Raw genomic sequence first — 17,898 nt, forward strand, 5'->3', positions numbered from 1 at the left:
GCCTTTAAACCAAGGGAAGGCTAGAAGAGCCAGGACTAGGCTGTGGTGCTGTCACAGCCCGGCTGCTGGTCTGGGCTAGCCCTGCAAGTCAAGCCCAGGGGCTGGGAGGCGGGGCCGGCAGACGCTGACCAATCCCAGGCAAGATTCAAAGGGCCAATGCGGGTGCGTCTTACAGGGGCCGCGTCGGGCGGGGGCAGGGGCGGGGCCGGAGCCGGCGCGGGGAGGGGCTGTAGCCCGTGCGGGGACAGCCCTGGCAGAGTTCGGTGCTGCTCGGCGCGGCAGTGCGCAGGCCCCACTAGGTAGAATGTAATTTCAGATTGGACAAGTAAGTGACCCCCCCGCCCCTCAGTCCCACGTGGGCACCAGGGGCTTTTGCAAGCGCGCAGGCTGTCAGCGCGCACGTCCAGGAAGACGGTTCCCCAACCTGTCAGTGCACCGGGTGGGTGCTTGCCTCCTTTATCCACCTCTTCCGGCCACATAAGGCTCATCCCATCCAGACCATTGGCTCTCAAAGACGCTGTAGAATTCCTTGTGTCCTCTCCTGGATGAGGCGTCTGGCCACTCAGGGGAAGGGTCGGCCTTAACTGCATCACCGAGGCTACCCTGGAGGTGCCAGGAACCCAAGGTCCTTCCTCTCTGATCACTGTCCAGTGAACCGTGTTCAGTTACTCTCTTTCCCCTACAACCTCCAGTTTTAGGGTTTTGGGAATTTTCTTAACTCAAGTCTGGCCACCTAGGAATTTTTAAGGCCATTACTGTTTGTAGCTTTGGAGCTTCCAGCTGTTTGTGAGACTGTTTGAGGTGTACTTAGTTTTAGATAGAATATGATGTTGGGTACAGATCTGGGTAGAAAAGGCCTAGGGGGGACCTTTTCATTTTCATTAATTTCCTTCTGTTTAAGGAATGACATTATGCATAATAGTGAATTTCCCCATTCATTGGCTCTTTTCCATGAAAGCACTTCTTAGGTTTTCACACTCATTTCTTCCCTAAATGAAAGGGTCAGTCATGACCAAGATATGATAGGCCAGTCATCTTAGGTTAAGTTTTAAAGTGTGAGTTTGGAAGGCTTGAAGTGATTGTGCTTTTGAATTGCAAATCAGTAAAAAAGAAGAAACGTCTTCTTTTAGTTTGTGGATGGATTTAAATGGGAGGTTTTGCTTTGTTTTGTTTTTGCTTGCTTTTCTCCTTTTTCCTATGATCTACTAAGTATTATGTCCCGAGTTCTTCTTAAAGATGTTAGCAGAGTCTTCCAGTCAGATGACTGCTGCTTTCTGCCTTTTGGAAGTCTCTTGTTGATGTGGTCTTCATGCCTAGTTCTTGACCTGAAGGCCACTGGCCTGGGTCTTGGAGGAAGGGCCTAGCTGAAGAGAGCACCCTATTTGGAGGCTCAGAAGGAGGAGGATTTGGGGGACAGAACAGTGAGAGTGAGAATGACTTGAAGATTGATTTTGAGGGGAAGGTGGTTGGGAGCCTCCCTGTATGGATTTGGAAGTCAAAATGTGTATTGGGAGAAGGAATAAGCTAGAGGGTGGGGCGCTGTGTGTTTCTGGATAAAGTTAAGAAATTTACTGGGAGGAGACCCGGCCTACTTCCAAGCTGTGTTAATTTTGCTGTGGGCCTTGTGTTTTTCCTGGAATTTGGTTCCCTTTCCCTAACCTTTTACTTAATTTAAATCACACTGAATTAACAGCTGATTTTTAAAAACAATTTGCAGTAACGGGGGTCTTGCCCTTAAACTCCCTGTCAGAAGAGTTCTAACTCCTCCCCTCAAGGGATTTGAAATCATTGCTTTGCTAGAATTTAACAAAAGAGATCCCTAACCTCTCACCTGCCCACCTTTTTATAATAGAGGACACCAGCATTAACCTAGGTATTAGAGGAACTTATTCAATTTAATTCTTTCATGTGTTTCCTCCTCTTGTGGCACAAATTCTGGACCTGACACTGTGGCATGCTCTGGGGAAGTAAAGATGAATAAAATTCAGTTTCAGCTTTCAAGCTTTAATCCAGTATGGCACAGAGTTGATTAGTACAGTTGGGCAGGAAAGGGTGAAGTAGGAACTCTTGGAGGGCTCAAGGGTCAGATTAGGAAAGATCTGATGAATCATCTTAAGGGAGTTTGAAATATATTTGCAGGACAATCAGTGACACACTCAGATTTATGTTTTAGAAAGTTAGTTCTGGTTGCAGGGTAGAGAATGAATTGTAGTGGTGAGGACTGGAGAGAGGATACTGTAGTACAGGTGAGAGATGTGTTAGGGTATGAGTTATGGGAATGGAGAAAGGTTAGGAAATCAGAAAGTTTGGGAATTAATGTCTGATTGAATTTAAAAGATGAAGAAGGATTGTATTAGTCAAGGTACCACCAGCAAGAGAGAAGACATTCTCAACTATATTTTGTAACAGCTTTATTGAGGAATAATTAACATACAATCACAAAAAGTATCTAATTTGAGAAGTTTTGTCATAGGTATTTATCTATGAGACCATCATCACAATCAAGCTAAAGAACATATCTAATACTCCCAAATATTTCTTTTGCCCTTTGTTATCCCTTTCCATATAATTTTTGGATTAGGTTTATATTAAATCATATTAAAAATGAGCTGTTTTCTTTTAATTGAGTTTTTGTAGGTCTTTATGTATTCTTATTTTAAGTTCTTTATCATGTGTATGATTTGCAAATAATTTCTCCCTTTTTGATGCTTATCTTTGCATTCTTATAACAGTGTCTTTTTTGAGAGCAGAAGTTTTTTTTTTTTTTTTTTTTTTTTAAATTTTAAATCAGAAATTGAACCCAGGGGTGCTTAACCACTGAGCCACATCCCCAGACCCCTTTTTAATTTTTTTGAGACAGGGTCTCACTAAGTTTCTTAGGGCCTTGATAAGTTGCTGAGGCTGGCCTGGAACTTGCAATCCTCCTGCCTCAGCCTCCCAAGTAAACTCTGTTGGGGTTACCAGGCATGTATCAGCATACCATGGGAGCAGAGTTTTTAATTGGTATGAAGTCTAATTTATCAATTTGGAATTTTGGTGAAGTTTTATCAGTTTAATTTCATATGGATCATGCTTTTGGTGTTGTATGTAAGAAATGTTTGCCTAACCTGAGGTTTCAGTTATTTTCTTCTGTTTTTGGTTTTATATTAAATCTGTGATTTATTTAAGTTAATTTTTCTGATTGGCATTAAATATGGAATGAAGTGTTTTGCACATGGATAACAATTATGCCATCATCACTTCTCAAATGCCTACCTTTTTACATTCAATTGTCTTTGCATTTTTGTTCAAAGATCAATTTAGCATATATATATATATTCACACATATGCATATATACATACATATTAATACAGGCTTATTTCTGCATGTTTTCTTTGGTTCCATTGATCTCTGTCTATTATAATGTCAATACCACATGGTCTTCATGGATATAGCTTTGTAGTAAGTATTGAAATTATTCAGTAAATTCTTTAACTTATTTTTTTAAGTTGATTTGGTTATTCTAGGTCCTTTTATTTTTTTTAAAAACACTCATAATAAAAGCCTGTTTATATTTTAATTGAAATTTCATTGAACTTATATTTAATATGAGGTGGAATTTGTCTTAAATATTGAGTCTTCAGACCCATGGACACAGTATATCTGTTTATTTCTTTAAGTCTTCCTTAATTTCTCTTGACAAAGTTTCATAGCACTCTGGCATTTCCTTTGCTGAATATGCACATCTTTGCTAGATTATCTGTAGGTATTTCATATTTTTTAATGCTACTGTAAATTATATTGTCTTTTAAAATTTCAATTTCCAGTTGTTTGTTGTTACTTGTGTATTGATCATGTATCCTGTAATCTTGTGAATGTACTTATTAGTTCCAATAGCTCTTTTGTAAATACCATCAGATTTTCTCTGTTGGCAGTTGTGTCATCTGTAAATAAAAACAGTGTTACTTCCTTCCAGTGGGGGTGCTTATTTATTTATTTATTTATTTATTTTTCTTACTGTGTGCTCAGGCTGGGACCTCTGCTTTGCATTGAAATTATGAAAGCAGACATTTATTCTTGTCCCTTATTTTAGGGAGAGGCATTCATTTTTTTTGTCTTTAAGTTTTTTTTGTATGATATTAGTTATATGTTCTTGGTAGTTCTTTATCAGGTTTAGGAAGTTTCATTCTATTCTTTTTTATTAGTTTATTTATTTTAATTAGGCATATATGACAGCAGAATGCATTTTGATTCATTGTACACAATTGCAGTCCAACTTTTCATTTCTCTGGTTGTACCCGATGTAGTGTCACACGATATGTGCAGTCATACATGTACCTAGGTTAATGATGTCCATCTCATTCCACCATCTTTCCTGCCCCCCATGCACCCCTAATCCCTCCCTCCCCTTTGCCCAATCAAAGTTCTTCCATTTTTCCCATGTCTCCCCACTCCCCCCTGGATCAGCATCCACTTATCAGAGAGAACATTCAACCTTTGGTTTTTTGGGATTGGCTTACTTTGCTTAGCATGGTATTCTCTAACTCCATCCATTTACCTGCAAATGCCATAATTTTATTCTCTTTTAATGCTGAGTAATATTTCATTGTATATATATACCACAGTTTCTTTATCCATTCATCTATTGAAGGGCATCTAGTTTGCTTCCACAGTTTAGCTATTGTGAATTGAACACTATGAACATTGATGTGGCTGCATTATTATAGTACGTTAATTTTAAATCCTTTGGGCGAGGAGTGGAATAGCTAGGTCAAATGGTGGTTCCATTCCAAGTCATTCTGAGAACTTTTTATGGTGAATTGTATTAATTTATTTTTTAAATGTTCAACTAACCCTGAATTTTTTAGTAAATCCAATTTTAATCAGTCATGGTATCCTTTTAATATATACTTGGATTCTATTTGCTAAGCTTTTAAGAATTTTACATCTTTATTAATGGTAAATATCGATTTATAGTTTTCTTTCCTTGTATTTTCTAAGTTTTGTTCTTTAGGTACTTCTGACCTCACCATGAGTTGTAAAGTATTTCTTCCATTTTGGTTTTCTGGAGAGGTTGAAGTAAATTTGCTATTATTTTTCCTCAAAGGTACTACAGTATAATTCACTAGTAAAACCATCTGAGTCCAGAGTAGTTTTTTTTTTTTTTTTTGTAGAGGGTTGGTTTGAGTATAAAGTCATTTGATTTAGTAGTTATAGAACAGTTGAAGTTATCTGTTATCTCCCTGGCCTTATTGAGATATGATAAACAAAATGGTACATATTCAAGGTATGCAACATGATTTTATATGTGTGTACATTGTGAAATGATTACTAGAATCAAGCCAATTAACATGGTCATCTCACATAGCTCTTCCTTTTTGTGATTATAACACTTAAGATCTATTTTTTAACAAATTTCAAGTTTACAATATCATTATTAACTGTAGCACCATGTTGTGCACTAGATCTCCAAAAATTATTCATCTTATAACAGAAAATTTATCTTTAACTAACGTACCCTTATTTCCCCTACATCCCAGCCCACAGAAACCCTATTCCACCTTTTGTTTTAATGAGTTGGACATATTTATGTTCCATATAGAAGAGAGATCATGTGTCCTATTGAATATAATCCTTTAGTATCTGTAAGATTGGTTCTTAGGCCTCTGTAGCTACCAAAGCCTACAGATGCTCAAGTCCCATACATAAAATGGCATAGTATTGGTGTAACCTATGCATATCCTCCTGTATACTTTAAATCTTCTCTAGATTACTTATAGTACCAAATATCAATGGCAATGAAAATGCTACATAAATAATTGTCATACTGTATTATTTAGGGAATAATGACTAATGTCTGTTTATATTCAGTACACATACTGTCTTTTTTTCAAATATTTTTGATTTGTGATTGGTGGATGACAATTTGGAAGGTTGGCTGTGTTTTTCTGTTTTGCTTATTTCACTTAAAATAATATTCTGGTTCATCCATATTATTGCACATAGCAGGATTTCTTTTTTAAAAAATGGAGTAATATTTTATGCATGTACCACATTTTCTTTATTCATCTATCTGTGGACATTAAAGCTATTTATATGTTTTGACTATTGTGGATAATGCTGTATTGAACATGGAAGTGCAAATATCCTTCCAGATTTTGATTATATTTCTTTGAGATGTCTATTCAGAAGTGAGATGGCTAGATCATTTCGTGGTTTTACTTTGGATTTTTGAGAAACCTCCATACTGTTTTCCATAATAGCTGTATGAATTTACCTTCCCAACTGCAGTGTAGATAGAAAAGAGAGATTATATGGTTTCTCTTTTCTCCACATCCTCACCAATGCTTATTATCTTTTGACTTTTTGCAAGTATTTTTCTCACATCCCCCTTTCATTTTGTGGATTATTTCTTTTGCTGAATATTTGGCCTATGTTTAATTCTAGTAATTTTATAGTTTGAGGCCTGATCTTTACTTCTTAAGTCCATCTTGCTGGCAGTATTATTTTTCCTTTAGCACTTTGAATATGTCATTCTGCTCTTTGTTGATCTACACAGTTTTCTGCTGAGAAATCCACTGATATTCTAACAGAGTTTCATTTTTGTGTGAGAAGTTTCTTTTCTCATGCTACTTTCAGAATTTTCTCTTTGTTTTTGATTATTGATAATCTGATTATGTGTCTATGGGAAGGCTTCTTTGATTTGAATAAGTAAAAGGTCATTATGACCCTTTGAGACTCATATATCTGAATGTCCAGATTTCTCCCAAGATTTGATAAAGTTTCAGCCATTGTTTCCTTCAAGCAGAATTCTCTCTGCACTTTGTTCTCTTTCTGAAACTTCTATAATCTATATATCACTTATCTGGAGTGTGTTCCACAAATCCTGAAAATTTTCTCCTTTTTCATTAATTTTTTTTCCTTGATGACTCTATAATTACAAATAATCTGTCTTTGGGTTCATAGACAATTTCTTCTTCATAGAATCTGCTGTTGATGTTTTCTATTACATTCTTCATTTCCAATTTTTTTCTTTTTATTTATTTATTTTTGTTGAAATTCTTGTTTATGTATTGCTGTTCTGATTATCTGATTCTTGTTTCATAAGGGGGAAGCTTTGGTCATTGATTTGAGACTTCTCTCTCTCTCTCTCTTTTTTTGTACTGGGAATTGAACCCAAGGTCACTTAACCACTGAGCCACATCCTCATCCCTTTTTTGTAATTTGAGACAGGATCTCTCTGAGTTGCTTAGGGCCTCGCTAGGTTCCTGAGGCTGGCTTTGAATTCACAATCCTCCTGCCTCAGCCTCCCCAGCTGCTGGGATTACAGGCGTTTGCCTCTATTCCTGGCTTCTTTTTTTAATTCATGCATTTGATACTATAAATTTCTTTCTTTATTTGCACCCCACAACTTTTCATTTTTGTTCAGCTAAAATAACTTAAAAATTTTCTTCTTTGATCCCTGGGTCATTTAGAAGTATTCTAGTCAGTTTCCAGATGTTTGAAAATCTTCCATATATTTTCCTGTTAATGATGTACGATTTAATTCCATGTGGTTACAGAACATCCTTTGTATAATTTGAATCCTTTTGATTTTTTGAGAAGTATTTTGTGACTGAATGTATTCTGTCTTAGGAAATGTTCTATGTACATTTGATAAGGATGTTGATAAGGATGTGCATTCTGCTCAGTTTGGGTAGAGTACATTTTTACCTGTCAGATTGTTCAGTTTGACTGACTACTATTGACTATTATATCCTTGTTTATTTTCTATATTTTATCTGTCAATTTATTATAAATTATTATATTTCATGACACTTATGAATTTATACATTTCTCCTTGCATTCCTATCAGATTTTGCTTTATGTATTCTGATGCTCTGTTAATAGGCGCATAAATTGGACTGTTTGGTCCTCTTGGTATAACATTCCCTTTATTGTTTTACAATTCTTGATAATATTCTTTGCTCTGAAATCTATGTAGTCATTGTTCTTAGTAACAGTTTTACTCTAAAACCTATTTCATTTGATGTTGGTTTACCTACTTTGGTTTTATTTTCATTGCTGTTTTATGGTATATCTTTTTCTGTACGTTTTCTTTTGACCTGTTTTTGTATGTGTCCTTGTATTTAAAGTAGGGGTCTTATAGGCAGTACTTAATTAGTTTAAATAACAAACCAAGGACTAATAGTCTCTATCTTTTAATTGGGGTGTTTAACTATATTTATTCAATATAATTATTAATATGATTTTGTTCAAATACACCACCTTGCTGTTTTAAGTTTCCTATTTGTTCTATTTATTCTTTATTCCCTTTCCCTAGCTTTTCTTCCTTAGTTTAGTTTAGTTTCTTTTTTTTAATTGTAGTTTGACACAATAGTTTTCTAGTTTATTTATTTATTTTTTTTTTGTGGTGCTAAGGTTCAAACCCTACAAGCACATTACTGCTGAGTCACAACCCCAGCCCCTAGTGTTTCCATTTTATGCCCTTCATTGGTCTACTAGATATTCCTCCATTTTAGTTTTTGCTTCAGTGTTTGTAGTACACACTCTTAACTTATCGGAGTCTGCCTTCACATGTTATTGTAACCCTTAACATTTCAGATAGTTTCTATTACTATGTCTTTAAGGTCAGTTTTTTTCTGTATTGCCTAATAAAAAATTAATTTGTTTTTGCAGTCAATTTTCCCTTCTAGAATTTCAACTAGAGTTTTCTTTATCTTTCCTGTCTGAACTTTTAAGTTCAGATTGTCCTCTAGATTTTTGAACTCATTTTTGAATAAACTATCTTAAATATCTGCATCTACTAATTCTATCTAGTATGTCAAGTCGAGGTCAGCTTCCATTTATTTTTCTATTTTGGATAGTTTTCTCCTCTGCATGCTTGGTAGACACTGTATTTTATCTTATTGGTGCTGGGTATTTTTGTAAATACACTTGAGCTTTGTTGTGGGGCATGTGCAAGCTATTTGGAAACAGTTTGATCCATTTGGTCTTGCTTTAAGCCTCCTTGGGGATGAGAGCAGTGTTCATCTAGGGCTACTTGCCACCGCGGAATATCCCGATTGCATTTGACCCTGTGCATTGTGAAGTTTTCTAGTTTGGCTGCTGGGAAAGGTCTGTTTCCAGCTCTGTGTGGAGCCTGCTGACTGTTCCCTCCCATGTTTCCTGGTGTTTCTGCCTCAGGTTCCTCACATGTGTACAGTGATTGGTGCTCTCCTCAATGCTTGAGCAGTAAGTACCCTTTGCAGTTCTCTGAAATTCTCTCTGTGCAGCTCTCTCCTTGTGCTCTACCCAAAGACTCTAGCCTTCTGTCTTCCATTGACTTCCAGCTCTGTCTCCTCAATGTAGGGAGACTGCTGGGCTTGTCCTGTGCCTTCTCTGTGGACATTTTCTAGGCATTCCACTTGAGCATTGCAGGATTTATCTCAGTTTCTTTCTTCTTATTTCTTTGGGATAACTGTATTTGTTGCCTGATGTTCAATGTCTAAGACACATTTATTTCCTATATTTTTCCTTTTTTAAAAAAATGCTGCTGGTGGTGGAAATATGGTTCCTATTACTCTGCCTTGGCTAGAAGCAGAAGCCTTCCACTAGAATTTTGAATAAAATATAAAGAATGGACTATTTGAGGGTGTTAGGAAAGGATTATGGGATACCCAAGCCCCAGTAATAATGGCAAACTTAACTTCAAAAAACATTTAGATCCATGGGAAAGTACTTATTGTTAAAGCACAGAAAACACTACCTTCTAGTGAACTCTTAAGGGAGAGTACTTGAATAGGATCCCTTCAAAGCCCTCCTTCAAGACACCCAGGCTGCCTTTACTTCTCTCCTCAGGCATACATGTTCTTGTTGGCTATGTGTGATACTGGGCTGGAAGAGCCATTGACAAGTCCCTGCCTGTGTTGCATCTAGAGAGCCTCCAGCAAAGTAGCAAAAAGGAGGAGACCTACTGTGTGCTTACTGCATGCACTAGCCTAGCATACCTCATCTCCATGGTGTCATGTGGAAATGTAGGTGGCCGAAAATATCCTAGTTAAATACATTAGCTGTACCTTCCCTCTTTTCTCTCTTTTTATTTATAGAGAAATGCCATGACATGGAGAACAGTTAGAGGAACTAAAAATAGCATAGAGGAAAAAGCCTCAACAGCAGGTCATGAGGGTCACCTCAAAACAGTGGAAGGGACCATCCATGTAGAGGGGGAAAGGCTGTTCAGATGATCCTGTGGGAGAAAAATTAAGATGAGAAGGTAGAAGCGATGCAGTGCCCTGTTGAACTCAGTACAGGAAGACCTTACAGTAAGCTGCTCAGGGCGAAAATTCAGACAGCAGAGTGCAGAAGTTAAATGCCCTCCAAGCCCCGCTACATTTATTTTTCCTGGCACTGCAGTAGTGGGTTTTTGTATATTTTTCCTGAGTCTTACAGGTTAGTCTTTATACAATACCATGGTTCTCACACTTTAGCCTCTCTCAGATCACCTGGACTGCAGCCTGAGAATTTGTGTTTCTAGCCTGTTGCCTGGTGATACTGATGCTGATTTTTTCTGAAACCAAACTTTTGAGAATCACTGAGACAATATTCTTTTTAAAAAATAATACACGTGGGGTCATATTAAGGGTACCAAAAGTAAGATATTATCAAAATATCCATTTTAGGGGCTGGGGTTGTGGCTCAGCGGTAGAGCGCTTGCCTAGCATGTGCAAGCCCCTGGGTTCCATCTTCAGCACCCCATAAAAATAAATAAATAAAGGTATTGTGTCCAACTACAACTAAAAAAAATAAAATAAAACATTTTAAAAAGTCATATTGTTAAAAAAGTTTCAATTTTAATAAGTGTAAAATTATATCTGAGTATTGTTTTGATTTATGGTCCCTGCATTATTTGGGAAGCTGAAGATTCACATTTTCCTTGTATTTGACTTCCTGTGAACTGTAGGTTGTATTCGTTGCATTACAAGAGAAATAACAATATGGAAGAAAGCACCAGACCTCTCTTTGAAGGGTGCTGGCAGTTTTGCAGTGTTGGGGCATAGGGTGCTGATACGGGGAGGGAGGTCAGGGCATGCGTATTGACTGTGGCAGATAGTATCAGAGCTTAGAGGTTTTCATGGGCCAAGAAAATATTTTGGTCTTTATTTTGAGAAGCAGCATTGGTGTTCTTTAAGTTTATACTTTAGTGTGTTAAAGTTTCCATAGAGCCTTTTGTGGAATGGCAGGGTATCTTGTCTTAGTTCCCCAAGTCTAATGTTTAGTCTTCAAACAACTCCTTCTTAAGCCCTTTCTTTCATCTTGGGCTTTAAAGCCACCTGGTCATGTTTCATAAACAGGTAAACACAAGAATAACCAAAAACCTCATGCACCTGGTCGGTATTGTCTTTGAGGAACGAGTTTTGCAAGATCTCTTAAAAGAACATACTTGGTGGCTTTACCTGATGGGACCCTGAATCCTTCCTAAATTTGCTGACATCTGAGGGCAGTCTACTTTAGGTGGGTGGGTTCTTTTGTTGTTTTAATTTAAGTGAATTTCTGGGAAAAGCTATGGATTTCAGCCAATATGCTAATGATAATGGCATTGCTTTGAAAGTCTGGTTAGTTCTGTAAAGAATCATTTCATAGTTAATTATGTTAGCAAATCAACAGCAGTCTCTTAAAGAGGAAAGCAATGGGGGAGAGACTACATATATACTTAAATTATTCAGAACTCAAAGAAGGATCAAAAGTTCAGTTTAAAAAGAGAAGTCCATGTAAGAATAAATCACTAGGTTTGCATATAATTTTCCGTATGGGTGTAAGTTTATAATGGGCATATAAGGGATTAAAATTAAATAGCTTTGCATGTGGAATTAGGGGACATCAGCCTCATCCTGTGCCCTTTCTAACATTTTTCTGATTCTGGACAGGAGAGTGGGAAAACATCAAATCCAAACCTGGGCTTTTGATGAACTCAGGGAGGTCCACTGGGTTTGAAAGATAGACTGATACTGTTGGGGTTCAGTGATGCTCATCTGGGTGAACTCCCTTTCCATCTTCCTTCCTGTGCAAGTGGGACTTGTTGCTATGGAGAAAGAGGAGGGTGGTGCATCAGCCACAAGCCATAGTGCTTCTAGACTCTCCAGAGAAAGAGAGTCCTTAGGGTCTTTTTATTTTAATAGATATTTGACTATTCTATACATTAATAGTCCCCTTCTCCACAATCCAGTAATCCCTTATTACTGTGTTACATTACATGTGCTTGCCTGTACAAGGCTATAGGATTTATTGAGACAAAAGGTGATGCTTACTAATCATAGCATGGGGGAGACTTTTCTAAAGTTTGTCTGAGGAGGTTTCATAGGATTAATGGACTGGAAATATCATTCCGTGTGTGTCCAGGATGAAGGCACCTTGGTTAGTGTGGAAGTCCTCATCATTTCAGGGATGGTAGGTAGAGTTTGACAATGGTTGAGACAAATGAAAATTTATATATGGCCTCTTCCTTCTCTAGGCTTTGTGACCATCAGCGAGAGATTGATCCTGTCAACATTTCAGCTTCTTCAGGTGTAGAACAACATATACCACCGTGAGTGTTATAAACATGGACCCCCCTCTCCCATTCTCTGCAATGGGAGGGGCTTGGGAGGGCAACAGAAACAGGCATTAGGAAAAGCAAGGAGTTTTTTTGGTTGTTGTTGTTGTTGTTGGAACTCAAGGGATGGACAGAAGAGATGGGAGGGAGTAAACAAGGTTTTCATGGAAGAAGGTGTGAGTGATCCAGAGTCTAATGAGCTCAAAAAGGATGTTTGTTGGAGGAGTTTGGGCTTTCTTCTGAGGAGAGGGGTTTTCATATATGATTTCCTTAGGACCTGTGTTGTGCATTTGACCACAGCCATATGATTTTGTATCTTCTCTGTTTTGCTGTTTCTCTATTGCAAATGTGGCTCTTGGAAGGTGTTATTTTTGGCCACCAAACAAGACTGGATTACCACCCATCCAAGGCTGGATTAGTTTTGATCCCTGTGGCTCCCACTTTATGAGGCGGACATGGGGATTTAGGGAAATTTGATTTTTCTTTTGGGATCCAACTTAAAAATTTTAAAAATAGCCAATTTTTCTACTGTCTTATTGATTTAACACTTTACTCTTTGTCCAGTTGCCTTACATTTATTCTTAGAAATAGGCCCAGTACAGAACATAAAACCCCCCCAAATAGGTCAGATGTGGTGGCACATGCCTGTAATCTCAGCACCTTTGAAGGCTGAGGCAGAAGGATTAGAAATTGAAAGCCAGTCTCAGCAATTTAGGTAGACCCTAAGTAACTTAATGAGACCTTGTCTCAAAATTAAAAATAATAATAATAAAAGGGCTGGGAAGTAGCTCAGTGGTAAAGTGCCCCAAGGTTCAATCCCCAGTATAAAAACAAAACAAAATAAAAAAGCCCTGAAAAATATCAGGTTCTGATCTGGTTGATTAGAACTGTTGTAACAGTGAAGTGGTCTCATCGTTGACCAACTACATTCTATCAAGAAAGGTAGAGCTGGGACAGGGTGCTTTGGTCCCTAAAATGTAGATGGCCATGCCAACATGAAGCTGCTGTTCACTATATGCAGTTTTACTTGATGCATTAGGTTTGGCTTGAAGTAGGTATACTGGAAATAAGGAATCACCCTTTGATTTTTAAAATTCAGGTCTTTTTTCAGGGGTGGGTAAGGGGATTGAATTCAGGGATACTCAACTAATGAGCCACATTCCCAGACCTATTTTGTATTTTATTTAGAGACAGGGTCTCACTGAGTTGCTTAGTGCCTTGTGGTTGCTGAGGCTGGCTTTGAACTTGCTGTCCTCCTGCCTCAGCCCCTGAGCACTGGGATTATGGGCATGAGCCACCATGCCCAGTTTAAAATTCAGATCTTCACATTTATCTCACTCTGTTTAGGCTGTTATGACAGAATACATGAACTGGGTGGTATTTATTCTCACGGTTCTGGAGGCTGGGAAGCCCAAGGTCAAGGCTCTGCACATTTGGTATCTGGTGAGGGCTGTCTTCTGGGTTGCTGACTTCCCTGTGTCCACACATGGTGGAGGGAACAAGGAGTTCTCTCAGACGTCTTTCATAATGGTGCTTACACCACTCCTAAAAGCGCTTCTTTTATGACCTAATCAGCTCCCAAAGGCGCCACCTCAATACTATCAACACATGAATTTTGGGGAAACACAAACATTCAGACCCTAGCAATATCTGACTGTCAACTCTTAAAAAAATAAGAGATCATATATTTTTTTTGCTCCTTTTTCCCAGTCTCCTGGCTTAGAGAAGGCACTTCATATTTGTTTATTGGAAATCAAGCTTTTAGATATGGTAAGAACACCCAGGAAAAGATAATACATATTAGAGGATTGTGGTGTCAGGAGGTGATTTGTCATTGGAAGCAGAGGTCTCCAGATGTGAGTGGGAAACCCTCAGAGTAGAGAAGGGGGTTTGTCGGTGTGTTTAGTTTTTGTTTGACATTTGGATTTTCTTCTGGGTCTCTGAGAACTGTCAGTTTCATTATCTGTTCCTTCTCTGCATTATGGACTTTTCCTGGGCAGGAAGAATTTGGTGGGTAATATTTGTTGGATAAAAAAATGTCTTCTTTTTCTTTCTTTCTCTCTTTCCTTTCTTTCCCTTCTTCCCATTCACCCAAATCAAGGAGTTTCTACTTCTTATTCTCTAAATCATGCAATCTTCTCCTTCCTGTAGTTCAGTTTCCTCTTTGCCCTCTCCCCCCCTTCCTATGTTCCCTCTCCTCACTGTATTTTCTTTTCCCTCCCACCTCTTATTCTCCTTCTCAGACTCTTTAACTTGCTCTTGATCTGCCACAGGCCAGGTCTTCTGTTAGACATGAGTGCCAGACATCAGTGATGAGTAAAATATTGTCTAGCTCCCTTGCCTAGATAAGGTTCAGGTTCAGCTTCTCAGCAGCTGTTTGGGATTGTTTCACTGCTATTCCCTTCCTTTCTTGCAATGCCAGAAAATGTACTGGTCACCCCAAATTTGACCAGAAATATGCTCGTACTGCCACACACAGTCCATACCAGGCCACAGCTATGTCTGAATGGGAGATGTCTTGTGTAGTTGCTACAGACTCCACAAGTTTGGGGAACTCAGCATGTGTTTGGATTTCTTTGGAATCAGCATTGGGAACCTGACAATTTGTAAAAATCTCTCTCCCAAACTGAAAGTCTGAGGAAGGATTGAGAAGGGGGCCAGAGGCCTTTCACTTTAAGAGGAAAACTACCTGTTAGCAAGCCACTTCTTTTCTGCTGTGTGTATTGCAGGTAGAGCCAATGGAGAAGCACTTATTGTCACCAAATTAACTCTTTCCCTTGCATCCCAGCTCACCATTTTAGAGCAGTGAGATTTGTTTAAAGAGGTAATTAATGCTTTCAGTTATGGAGAATGAAGTGGGCAGGCTTATTGCTTCTCTTTGTCTTCCCAATCTTTCCAATCTCTGATTACAGTATAACCAAATAATAAATAAATGTGTGAGGCTCCAGTGTATGAGTTACCACCAGCAGAGTCCAAAGGTCAAAGTTGAAAGAGTGTTGAATTCTTCCTGATTCCTGGGACACTGCTTCTGTAGACACTATCACCAACAAAATCCATCCTGGAGGAATGACCCTTTAAGAAATAGGATGGAAGGTAAGGTGAGCTCACCCACTTTGGAAGGATGTAATCCTGGGGGAAGATCTGATTGCTACTAGGTTATTTAGGGGGAAAAAAGGAAGAAACAGTCCCCAGGTGGTGTTTAGCAGTGTATTTGTAATGTTTACCCCCTTCTGAGGATTCCTGAGACAGTTTTGCAAAGAAGGGCCTTAATTTCCAGGTCCCTCTTTCCTTTTCTGGAACAGCATTTGAGCAGCTTGCACATTCGATGAAGAATCAGCTGCGAAGTTTGTGGTTTCCTGTGGCACATTTCTAATAATATTTATACAGGCCATTATTTAATGAACCGTTTAAATATTTATCATACAGAGCTGTTTTTTGATCATAAATAGGGGCTCAAAGTCAGCACAGCCCCTGCTGGGTCCCCGGGAAGAGAGCCATGTCAGCTCTTTGGGACGTCTGGTAGACTGAGGAGTGAGGTATGTCTCAGGATTCATGTGCTGAACAGCTTGAGTTTCCCTTAGTATTTTACTTTCTCTTGGCTACCCACAGTCTGTGTCCTTGTTTCTCTCTGCCTGACCACCCTTACCTTATCCCTGACAGCTTTTTTCTTTTTTGTATTCATCCATACCTAAAAAGAAGAAAATAGAACCAAATTTCTGACTCTCCGCATTTATAAAGTGGCTTCGGAGTCACACCACCGTGGCCTGGAATCCTAGCCCGTGCCTCTGTGCTGTGTGACCTCAACTAGCTTCATCTCTGAGAACCTCAGTTCACTTAACTGGAAATAGGCTCCTCCTGGGAGCCCTAAAAGGGTAGCCAAGGAGTCAATCAAAATTGTAAAGTCGTGTGGGTGATTTACAGAGCAAAGTTCAATAAATACGAGTTCTTGCTATATTTGTTGTTGGTGTTGTTATTGAAGAAGTCACCAAAGGATTTGATTTTCAGTTTCAGCTTGGTGTTGCGGAAAGAGTCCCAGACTTACCCTCAGAAACTGGAGTTGAGATCCTGGTCTTGCCGTGCACTGTTTGTGTGACTTTGAACAAACTGCTCTCACTCCACTGGCATATAGAATGGTGATAGGTTTGCCCTCCTGATTGGGTTCCCTGCATGCGGTGAACACATGTGTGGAAATGTTTGACATAATGAGGATCCTAATCCTTTTCTCTTCAAAACAATCTAGAAAAGGCACATTCCTTTCTTTGGTTACTTTCTTTTGTGACTTAGAGGTACTAGTTGAATGGTTTGGAGTCCAGGACACAGCAGACAGTGTTTGTGACCCAGGGACAAAGGGCAGAGAAGGGGAGAACAAGGGATCTGCATTGCAAAAAATCCTCTGGCAGTGTTTTTGTAACTTATGGTGGGATTTCAGGGAAGCTGCCCAAGGGCTTGAACCTCCCTGTTTTCAGGTTCCAGGTGTAGAAACAATCAGAATGAGATTATTTAAAATTATAGTAGTGGGGAAAATGGTGAGCCTGAAAGATTTAATTAGGATCTTTTTTCTTAGAAAAACATGACCTGGGGGATTTGTGGGAACACTGCTAGGAGGGTCTGGTGCCCTTGTTTCTGTAAAGTTGAGTCTTTTCTTGGAGGAACTTTGATGGTGTATTATAGAAATAGAGGTATCCTGGGTTGTGAAGAGGTCAGACTTTCAAGATGGGCAGCGTGTCTCTGAGTTAGCCAGCCTCAGACACAGTATGCATGGGCCCCTACTGGAGATCCCTGGCTAAGAGTGCAGGAGTATCATAAGACAGTGGAACATACTGAGAAAGGCTGGAAGCTTGGGCATGAGAGCTCTTGGCATACTAGGATCAGTTCAGGAGCAACTCCCTGGGGACCTTTGCAATTCCAGTGGGAATCCAAGAGAGGGAATTCTGAGTAAAGTAAGATGTGTGTAGTTGGTAGAGGGAAGGTGGACAAGCTAGCTGGGTCAGTCTTCCTCCTGTTTGTAGATAAAGAAACTGAGGAAGCTCTGAGCCAAGACACCCTCCTTATTTTGTCAGTGACTGTATCCTTAGCAGGGTGCCCAGTGCCTGGTGCAACCAGCATTTCTTTGAGTCTCAGAAGTCACTGACTGCAAGATGCATTGTTTCATATACGACAGAGAAAGAAAAAAACTACCAATTGATTGTAAGATGCTGATAGTTACAGGATTCATTCTGATTTCATGGATGTTAAATGTGAAAAAAAAATTAGTAGTTTTGGGTTGGGGTTGTGGCTCAGCGGTAGAGCAGTGTGAGGCCCTGGGTTCGATCCTCATCACCACATATAAATAAATAAAATAAATGTA

The 17,898-nt window shown here is 38.9% G+C and overlaps 1 protein-coding gene across 13 annotated transcripts in view; it reads left to right on the forward strand.

Moving 5' to 3' along the window:
- The first annotated feature begins 229 nt into the window (after window positions 1–229).
- Fggy (FGGY carbohydrate kinase domain containing) overlaps window positions 230–17,898 on the forward strand; it is a 409,490-nt gene continuing 391,821 nt past the window's right edge. For 8 of the 13 annotated variants that reach the window (XR_011708838.1, XR_011708841.1, XR_011708845.1 and 5 more), the window contains exons 1-2: window positions 230–325; window positions 12,471–12,545. The gene's annotated coding sequence lies outside the window, so the exon portion shown is untranslated. Of the gene's footprint in view, window positions 326–351; window positions 440–545; window positions 626–9,136; window positions 9,215–12,470; window positions 12,546–17,898 lie in introns of those variants that run through there. The other 5 variants (XR_011708842.1, XR_011708843.1, XR_011708844.1 and 2 more) reach the window with 5 other exon arrangements.

This window comes from Marmota flaviventris, chromosome 10 (assembly GCF_047511675.1).
Source record: "Marmota flaviventris isolate mMarFla1 chromosome 10, mMarFla1.hap1, whole genome shotgun sequence".
NCBI classification, from domain to species: Eukaryota; Metazoa; Chordata; class Mammalia; order Rodentia; family Sciuridae; genus Marmota; species Marmota flaviventris.